Source organism: Alligator sinensis, unplaced genomic scaffold, assembly GCF_000455745.1.
Source record: "Alligator sinensis unplaced genomic scaffold, ASM45574v1 scaffold13_1, whole genome shotgun sequence".
Taxonomy (NCBI): domain Eukaryota; kingdom Metazoa; phylum Chordata; order Crocodylia; family Alligatoridae; genus Alligator; species Alligator sinensis.
Window position 1 is genome coordinate 3,426,056 of NW_005841909.1, and position 8,971 is coordinate 3,435,026.

Consider the following 8,971-nt stretch of genomic DNA (forward strand, 5'->3'; position numbering starts at 1 on the left):
AGCATGATCTCCCCTGCAGGCCCCCCACAGATGTGCTCCTTGATTCTCTCCCAGAGCTTCCCGAGCACTGAGGTGAGGCTTACAGGCCTATAATTACTTTGGTCCTCCTTCCTCCCCTTCTTAGAAATAGGGACCACATTAGCCAGTTTCCAATCCCCCGGCACTTGGCCAGATGACCACGAATGCTCATACAGCCGGGCCAAGGGCTCTGCGATGACCCCTGCCAGCTCCCTCAACACCCTTGGGTGGAGGGCATCCTGACCTACAGATTTAAAAATGTCTAGCCCTTCCAGAAGATCCTTAACTACATCTGCACTAACTGAAGGCTTGATAGACCTATCCCCAAGATTGTCCCTACCTCTGGTAGGTGGGATAACCTGGTCCCTGTTCAGGAAAAGAGGCAAAGAAACTGTTAAAAATATCAGCTTTCTTGTCTGGCGTGGCCACCAGATTACCGGACTTTTTATTATCCTTAATTCTGGTCACTAGCCCTAGCTCCATCTCTGGCTTGGCCTTCTTAACCGCCTCCCTGCAGTCCTGAGCAACGGAGGTGTAATCCTCCTTGGTGATAGCCCCTTGCTTCCACTATTTGTACGCTTCCTTTTTTGCCCTCAGGCATCCCTGGATGCCTTTGCCGAGCCATGGGGGCTTCTTAGCACTCCTGCCCCCCTGGGTGCGCATTGGGACTGACTCCCTTTGAGCTCGGAGGATCGTCTCCTTGAGGAACAACCACCTGTCTTGGACTTCCATCTCATTGAAGCTCTGAGACCCCAATGCCTCTCCTACTTACCTTCTTAGCTTACAGAAGTCGGCCCTCCTGAAGTCGAGGACCTCTGCCTTGCTGCTTGCTTTCACCACCCTGTACTGGATAGTAAATTCCAGCAGGCGATGACCACTGTCACCCAGGTGGTCAAGTACCCGTAGACTCCACACCAGGGGTCGCCTGTGGCAAGATCCAAGTCCAACAAGGCATTTCCCTTGGTAGGACTGTGCACCTCCTGGGTTAGGTGGAGGTCCTGTATCCTGGCTAGGAACCTCTGTGAGCGGTCGGACCTGGGTGAGTGCTCCTCCCAGCAGATGTCTGGGTAGTTTAGGTCACCCATGACAACCTCGTCCCTTGACTTTACAGCCTCTGCAAGTTGACCTGAGAATTCCAGGTCCAGCTCGTCCCCCTGGTGGGGCAGGCAGTAGTAGACGCCCACTATCAAGTCCCTTTCCCCACGCCCCCCTTGCATTTTTACCCAGAGCGCTTCATTTTGCCCCTCCTCTGACCCCATCCTGATCATTGAAGGGGTGTATTGCTCTTTGACGTATAGCACTACACCCCTGCCCCCCTGGCCCCTTTTCCCTGCTCTGTCTTGCCTGTACAGCCTGTATCCCTTGATACCCACTGTCCAGTTGTGGGTAGAATTGCACCAGGTTTCCGTGAGCCCCACTAGGTCTGGGTTTTTGCTAGCTAGCAGGAGGGTGAGTTCCTCTTGCTTATTCCCCATGCTTCGAGCATTTGTGTAGAGGCATTTGAGGTCTCCTGTAGGTGCCCGTGCCACCCCCTTGTTCCTAAGTCTGCCCTGGCCCCTGTCACTTACCTGGGTACTACCTGTGCGCGTCACCTGCCTTGATGGCGAAGTGTCCTCATGTTCCTCTGCGTCCCCATCCCCCAGTGAAACTAGTTTAAAGTTTGCCGTACAAGATCAGCCAGCCTGGAAGAAAAAACACGCTTACCTTTTGGGGAGAGATGAAGACCATCCCGCCCGAGCATGTCATCTGTGCGGAAATGCGGGTCATGGTCCAAGAACCCATGGCCCACCTGGTAACACCAGCTCCGAAGCCTCCAGGTGATCTTGCTGATGCATGTCTCACGGTGCCATCCACATCTGCTCACTGGAAGGATAGAAGAAAAAACCACCTGCGCCCCTGTCTCCTTGAGCTTTGCCCCTAGAGCCCATGGCCACATCATTCATTCTCACATGGATGAAGACCATGGGATAATGATCAGAGAGTCAGATGAGGTCCGGGATCATCTACGTGACATCCTGAATCCGAGCTCCAGGCAGGCAACAAACCTCATATACCATGGGGTCAGAGCAACAGATGGGCCCCTCCGTTCCTGTGTATGTCACCTGGCTTGACAGCAAAGTGTCCTCGTGTTCCTCTGCGTCCCCATCCCCCAACGAACCTAGTTTAAAGTTCGCTGTAGGAGATCAGCCAACATGGAAGAAAAAACACACTTGCCTTTTGGGGAGAGGTGAAGTCCATCCCGCCCGAGCATGTTCTCTGTGCGGAAATGCAGGTCGTGGTCCAAGAACCCAAGACCGCCTGGTAACACCAGCTCCGAGGCTGCCGGTTGACCTCAGTGATGCATGTCTCGTGGAGCCGTCCACGTCTGCTCACTGGAAGGATAGAAGAAAAAACCACCTGTGCCCCTGTCTTCTAGAGCTTTGTCCCTAGAGCCTTGTAGTCTCTCACGATGTGGTCCGGGTTGCCCCTGGCTGCATCATTCGTTCCCATGTAGATGAGGGCCATGGGGCAATGATCAGAGTGTCGGATGAGGTCCGTGATCATCTCTGTGACGTCCTGATTCGAGCTCCAGGCAGGCAACAAACCTCATGTACCATGGGGTCAGAGCGACAGATGGGCCCCTCCATTCCTCTTAGGATGGAATCGCCGATGGCAAGGACCCGGCATCTCTTCCTCTCGGTGTCCTGGTAGCTCTTGGCTTGTGCCATGCTTGGAGTGGCATCGGCTCCCTCGGAGGCATCCTCTCCTACCTCCTCCTCCACGGCTGCCAGGGCCCCATACCTGTTCCCCAGCTGTACCTGGGGAGCTGACACTGAGGTAGCACGAGTAGCCCTGGCTCTGGAGGGTGACCGTCTGCCATATCTCTGCAGTGGGTTCCTAGCTAAATTACCTCAGTTTAGACTTTTTCTGTAATCTCCCTGCTGTTTGCTTTTTTTACTTTGGTGTAATGCAGATCACATTGGTGTAAACATTTTGTCTGTCGACATCAGCATTTTTCATTGACTGTCATTTGGTCAAATGAATTTAAATCAAATTTCAACTCTTCTTGGCTCTTATGCAATCTCAGATACTTGCATATGTTCTTAAACTTTACTCATTGGAGTTGTTCTGGTGATCTCAACTACTCACCTGGTTGATTTAACAGGTGTGTCACCGTTTGTATTACTGATGTCTTAGATCTTCTTTCTCCCTTCTTTTACCATTCTTCTGTTTTCTTCTTAGTCACATACGTTGACCTGATGAGCCAGTCTTGAAACGCAGGTTAGCAATTGTTCCTCTGAAATGCTAAAACAATGTTATGCAGACAGGGTTGGAAAGCTGTGTGTAGCTAATTCGTTTGTCTTGGCCAGTGTAGTGATCTGACTATTTTAGGTATGTGAGAATGAAAAAGAAATGGATTTTTATCTTCCACATCAGTTCCCAAACTATGGTACACGTACACAAGACATATGCTGGAGAAATTGTGTACTGGCAGATTTAATTTTAATTATTTTAACCCCTTAAATATCAATTATTATTATATGTTGGTAGAGGTACACAGGCTGCTGTTAACTCTGGAAGGGGGTACGTGGTAAAAACAAGTTTGGGAACCTCTGGTTAAACCTCTACGAAGCTATCAACACATTGGGTGTCCGAAGTCCACGGTGACTGCTCTGGTTTTCTTACCAGGATCCTGATCTGTCGTAGTTAAGCTGGGGAGCCTCCACATCTAGAACCTCTGGGTTTTTGTGGGTTTTTTTTATTTTATTTCTTTTTTTCCTCCCCTTTGGCTGAAGAGAGCTGTGAAATGAATGGCAGCTGAAGTTGGCATACCCCTACAGTGAGGGGAGAGCATTGAAAACCCAGCCGGATTCAAAGGGCTCACAAGAATGTGCAAAATCGTTCTGTTGTTTTGGCTGTTTTATACCTCTCTCAAAGTTATTTAAAATTAAATACTTGGAAGGAGGGGGCTAGTCCAGAAGGCCTAGTACAGTGCAACCTTGCCAGATGGCTGGAACAGTTTTGGGTTTATTAATTGGAGAAATACAGTACTCTTCATGTCTTGAACTCCTTTGAAATGACACTTCCCTCCTTTATGTACTTGTATCCACGCGCGCACCAAAGCCCAACTCAGGAATGGTGTTTGGTTCCAGAAAGTATCTTGTACAGGTCTATTCAGATGGAAGGATTTTTTTGTGACTTGGGAAGAAGGGGGCACGACAGGGGACAAATGTCACCTTTTTTCTTACCAGAAAGAGAACTGCTGGGGTTCAGAGTATCCTGCAAATAATTAACTACTGTACTGTTTTGAATATAGTAATTAAGTCTGTCTGTTTGTTTTGGTTTTTTTTTTTCCCCTCCTCCAAAAGAAACTTAACAATTGCACTTGACTTATACCTGAGGTTGGCCTGTAATTTGGCCCTGAACAAGTTTGGGCTTTTGTACTTGCAATATTTGTAGTGCCATTGGGTCCTTTCCTTGTTGCTTAATTCTCCAGAGGGGCATCTGAAAGGGCAGTAGCAGTTCCAAGTTTTTTATCTGCAGTCATGGACTCGTATTCATGGAAAAAGCTGTTTTTCCGAAAACAGAACCTGAAAATGTAATGCTGTCTAATACAGGGTTCACTTATAATCAGAACAGTACAGTACTTAATTATTTCAGCGCTGCAGGATTTAGCATTTTGCTTCTCAAATTGGCATGTTCTCATATCTAAAATCTACTTCTGGGGAAGATCTACTGTGTGCCGCTGCTACCCCCTCCTCCCCTCCTTCCCGTGCCCAGGAGGTAAGTTTGTGGGGAGGGAGGGGGGTAGATCAAGGCAGAGGAAGAAAACATTTTTGGAGGGCGCACCTCCCCAGCAGGTAAGTCCCACCTGGCCAGGGTCCCACTCAACTTACCCCTGCTCCTGCCTCTGCGGCACTGTTCCTCACCGCAGGAGGCCTTGATCTTGCCCCCGCGCCTTCCTTCCCCCAGGGACTGACCTGCTGGGCTGGGGCATGTGTGCGCGCATGCACGCGAGCAGTCAGCCCCTCACCCCAGCCTCGAATCAGCTCCAAGAGGCTCCGAGATCTGCTGGTGGATTGAGATCCGCTGGTTGGTGACCACTGCTTTATGCTAATTTAGAAAGGCAGGAGTGGCAGGAAGTATGAAACTTTCTCCTGAGAGTTATTTTCATCTTTAAACTAGCATAGCAGGGATGCAGTCGTTCCGGACATCCTAACCCAGCTGCAGGAGAGTTGTCTGACTTTAAACTGCAGCTATTTTAATGGGTAGGTTTGTATATGTTACCTGCAGTGCAGTCACTTGGGAGCACCGCAACCATGTTTTAGTTATTGTATTTCCATACAGAACATTCTCCAGACAAAAAATAAAAGCCAAGCAGTTTGTTGTGTGGCTTCCTTTGAAAAGGATTTTACAAGTTAGGGTTGGATTGGGATGTAATGTTCTGCCTACAGGAAGGAACAGCACATTTTTCCACTACATTTGTAGCAGACCAGGTGTGAAACCGTGACCTGGGAAAGTCAGTCTCCCTGCCGGTTTTCCAAGGAATGTATAAATTGCTTGGGTCTGTTCTTTGTGCCAGGCAGCCGTCATCTACCTCCTAACCCAGACTAATTTGTCCTGTTTTAAATCATAAAAGTATTGAATAAAAGTGGGCTACAGTGTAAGGTGTGGGGTTTTTTTTTTTTAATGCTTTCATAAGATTTTACTATATTTGACAGCTCTGTGCTTTTTTTTTTTCTCTCTCTTAATAGGTCCGGGTAAAACACCGTTGATAGGAGGAGGATTTCATGCCAATTTGGGAAAGGAATCGCGAGCACAGACTCTACAGAACGGTACTTGCAGACTCAAGTTTTGTTGATGCATGGTTTTAAGTTCATTCAAAATGTGATGGCTTATGTTTAATTTTTAGTTTTGAATGTGGCCTCAACCCCTTGTGGTACTATTTACCATGGAGTTGGCAAGCCTGTAATTCTGCCAATTGCTGATTTTACATTGTACTCTTGCTGGATTCTTATAAATCTGCCTTATGAGGTCAGATAGTTGTCTGATGAATGGTAATGGCACCTGACAGTACTATCATCGCTTAAAAGGGTTTTTTCAAGGTTGACATGTCCACTATACCTTTTTATGATCCAGTAACCTCCCATGGCTTTTTACTTTATCCGGTTGTAATGTCCTTGAAATGCTTTGTCTGTGTTTTATGTTCAAGAATAAATGTTCCTATGCTTTTGTTTTCAGACAGTAGTAAAATAAGATTATGCCAACTTGTTTATGCTAACAAAATGTGTGATGGTGAGAGGCAGTGGTGGGGGGAGAATTCCTAGCTTTCAAAGAGATATAAACAGACCTCAGGGAAAAGGTGCACAAGCTTAAAAAGGCAATGCTGATATGGTATACATTTTAATGTAGTTTGCACGATCCAATTTTTTAATCAACGAAAAGAGTCTTTTATTTTAGAAATTGGATATGCTTCCATTTTCATTTGCTGTTGCTTATATCCATAGGCACAGGTTGTCACTTGGCTAATCATCGGTGCTGCCTGGTGCATTTGTGAGATGAGAGCTGATTGATTTTGTCACATTAGATTGTCAAAAGATGGCATGTGATTAAGATGTAGATGGGCTTCCATTGATATCTTATCTGTCATTCTCATTTCCTTTGGAGGATTTCAAAATAATTTTTCCCTCAAGTAGAGGCTTTTGCATACAACTCGAGAAAGTGAAATGTTGGCTGTCAGAATTGTGCCTGCCTGTGAATAGCAAGGAGGAGATAGTTAGGCATACTTAAATAATTGTAGCATAATTGACGTGGAGCCAGATTATTGTGCTACCTTTCTTCATACTGGATAGTGTCGTGCACTTTAGATAGCCTAACTGACACCAAGAGGACTATCTGCTATCTGTGGAGAAAGGTCATGGCGTGGTGTGAGCTCCTGCCTCGAATCTGGTCCAAAGCTGTCGGGACTTGAGACTTCGAAGGTTCTGCTAATAAGATTCTTTTTTCCTTTTTCTGTCAGTGAAGTGTATAATAGGATGAAAGAATGAACATTTTACAGACCTGAATTTCAGTTTAGCTTTTTTAAAAATATAGTAGTCATTAGGCCATGAAGACGAACTGCTTCCTTACAACTTAAACGTCAGGAAAGTAAGAAGCTGGAGGAAAAAATACCCTGACTATGCATAAATCAACTACCATGCTTACACGAATCCAATACGAGTCCCCCCCCCCCCCCCCCACCCCCCCAGCGGGCCCCCCCCCCCCCCCAGTCAGCACAGGAGGAAAAAGCCCTTGTTTTGGAATTAAGAATAGCCCAGAGCAGGTGGCAGCTCAGCTCTGGTTTTGGCCCTGCGCTTAGGGCGGAAGCTGGAGCTGCAGTACCACCTGCCCTGGGCTATAAAGGCTTGTTTGGAAGAGGAGGTGGGTCATGGGGGGGGGGTATGGGGGGAGACTGTGAGAGGGGTGTGTGGTGGTGGGGACAGTGAGAGGGGTGTGTGGTGGTGGGGAGGGGCAGGACCTGCAGCCTCCCACTCCCCATATTTCCTGTAGCCTGCCATCCCACCTTCTGCTCCCCTGCTACCCAACTGGTCCCCCCACTTACCTTCTGATTTGGCTCTGGTTTTTCCAGCCCCTACCTGGCATGGCTGGGAGTTGCTGTTGCTACTCCTGAGCTGGGGCCGCTGCTGCTGGCTGCCCCAGAAGAGAGCAGAGTTTCAGCAGAAGGTAAAGAGGGGGCTGGGCAGGGAGCGAGAGGGGCAAGCTTTAGGGGGGAGCAGTGGTGGGGACAGGCTGCAGGGATGAAGGAGGCAGAGTGGGGAGGGTGGGTACAGGGGCAGGTGAGCAGGGGATGGGAAGGGGGGACAGAAAAATGTATTATGGCAGGGGGGTTGCATGGTAGGGAAACAGGCATGGGGGGGAGACAATGAGTAGGGGAGCAAGGGGCAGGTATGTGGCCCCTTGCCCCCCCACCACTGCTTTCCAAGCCACAGCAGATTGGGGGACCAATTTCAGATGACCTTCTGAAACTTATAACATTTATAATTTCCACTTACAGACTCTAATAATTGGGGGGAGGGGGTGTCTTTAAATTCAAAGTAGTCTTGGATTCAGGTAAACACAATATTCTTTTCTTTTCTGGTCGTCTCTGTTTTCCAGTCACACTATAAGGCCATATGCTGTGCTGAAGTGGATGTAGCCTTCTGGAATTTGGCAATGCAATATCTGAAGTGGAGGCAGGTTTGCTTGAGGATAATTCTGAGCATCCTTTGTCCTAAGAGTTGGGTGGTTTTGGCTGCATGTGTGAATCTCTGATTATACGGTACGATCTTCCCCATTTTGTGATGCCAGCAGACTTCAATACTTGTATCGTATAATCAGGGATCCTGGTTTTCTCTGTTTAAAAATGGCATATTTGCCGATTTTTAAAAAAACAAAACCAAATTCTTTGATTTAAAAAACCCACATACTGCGTTTTTCTGTGATTAAAATGAAATGGCACTATGGGAACAGGGCAGCAGGGTGGGGAGCCCAAGCCTGCAGTGGGCAGCTTGCCTCTATGCCTGCACAAATTTGGGGGACATGTGTCCCCCATGTGCCCCCGGGAGTGCACGCAGCAGCGGAGAACCAGTCTCCCTTCTCCCACTGCTGCCCCCTGGACAAGCCACCCACAACCCATTCTGCTCCTGTCGGGAGACCTGCAGCTGCACGTTTCAGTCCTGGGCCCCAGCCCTGCCCAACTCCCTCCCTTGCTATGGGGCCCTCAATCCCCCACCCCCAGCCAGACTTACCTGCAGGGAGCTGCTCTCCAGGTTGTCTGGTGGCCATGTGCATGTATGAGTGGGCACATGACATGGTGCCCCCTACCTGACCGCTGTCCTCCTGCTCCGCCCCCCCGCCTGAAGCAGCCCCTTGCAGGCTGGAACTCTGCCAGCCTGCAAGGGGAAGGGTCACAACCCAAAGGTGTGGTTTTTTT

At 48.4% G+C, this 8,971-nt stretch overlaps 1 protein-coding gene across 1 annotated transcript in view; it reads left to right on the forward strand.

Annotated features, from left to right (window-relative positions):
• The window catches only part of BRF1 (BRF1, RNA polymerase III transcription initiation factor subunit), a 262,404-nt gene that overhangs the window by 30,443 nt on the left and 222,990 nt on the right, over positions 1–8,971 (forward strand). Inside the window, exon 2 of the mRNA XM_006018683.3 lies at positions 5,754–5,834. The gene's annotated coding sequence lies outside the window, so the exon portion shown is untranslated. The remainder of the gene's footprint in view (positions 1–5,753; positions 5,835–8,971) is intronic.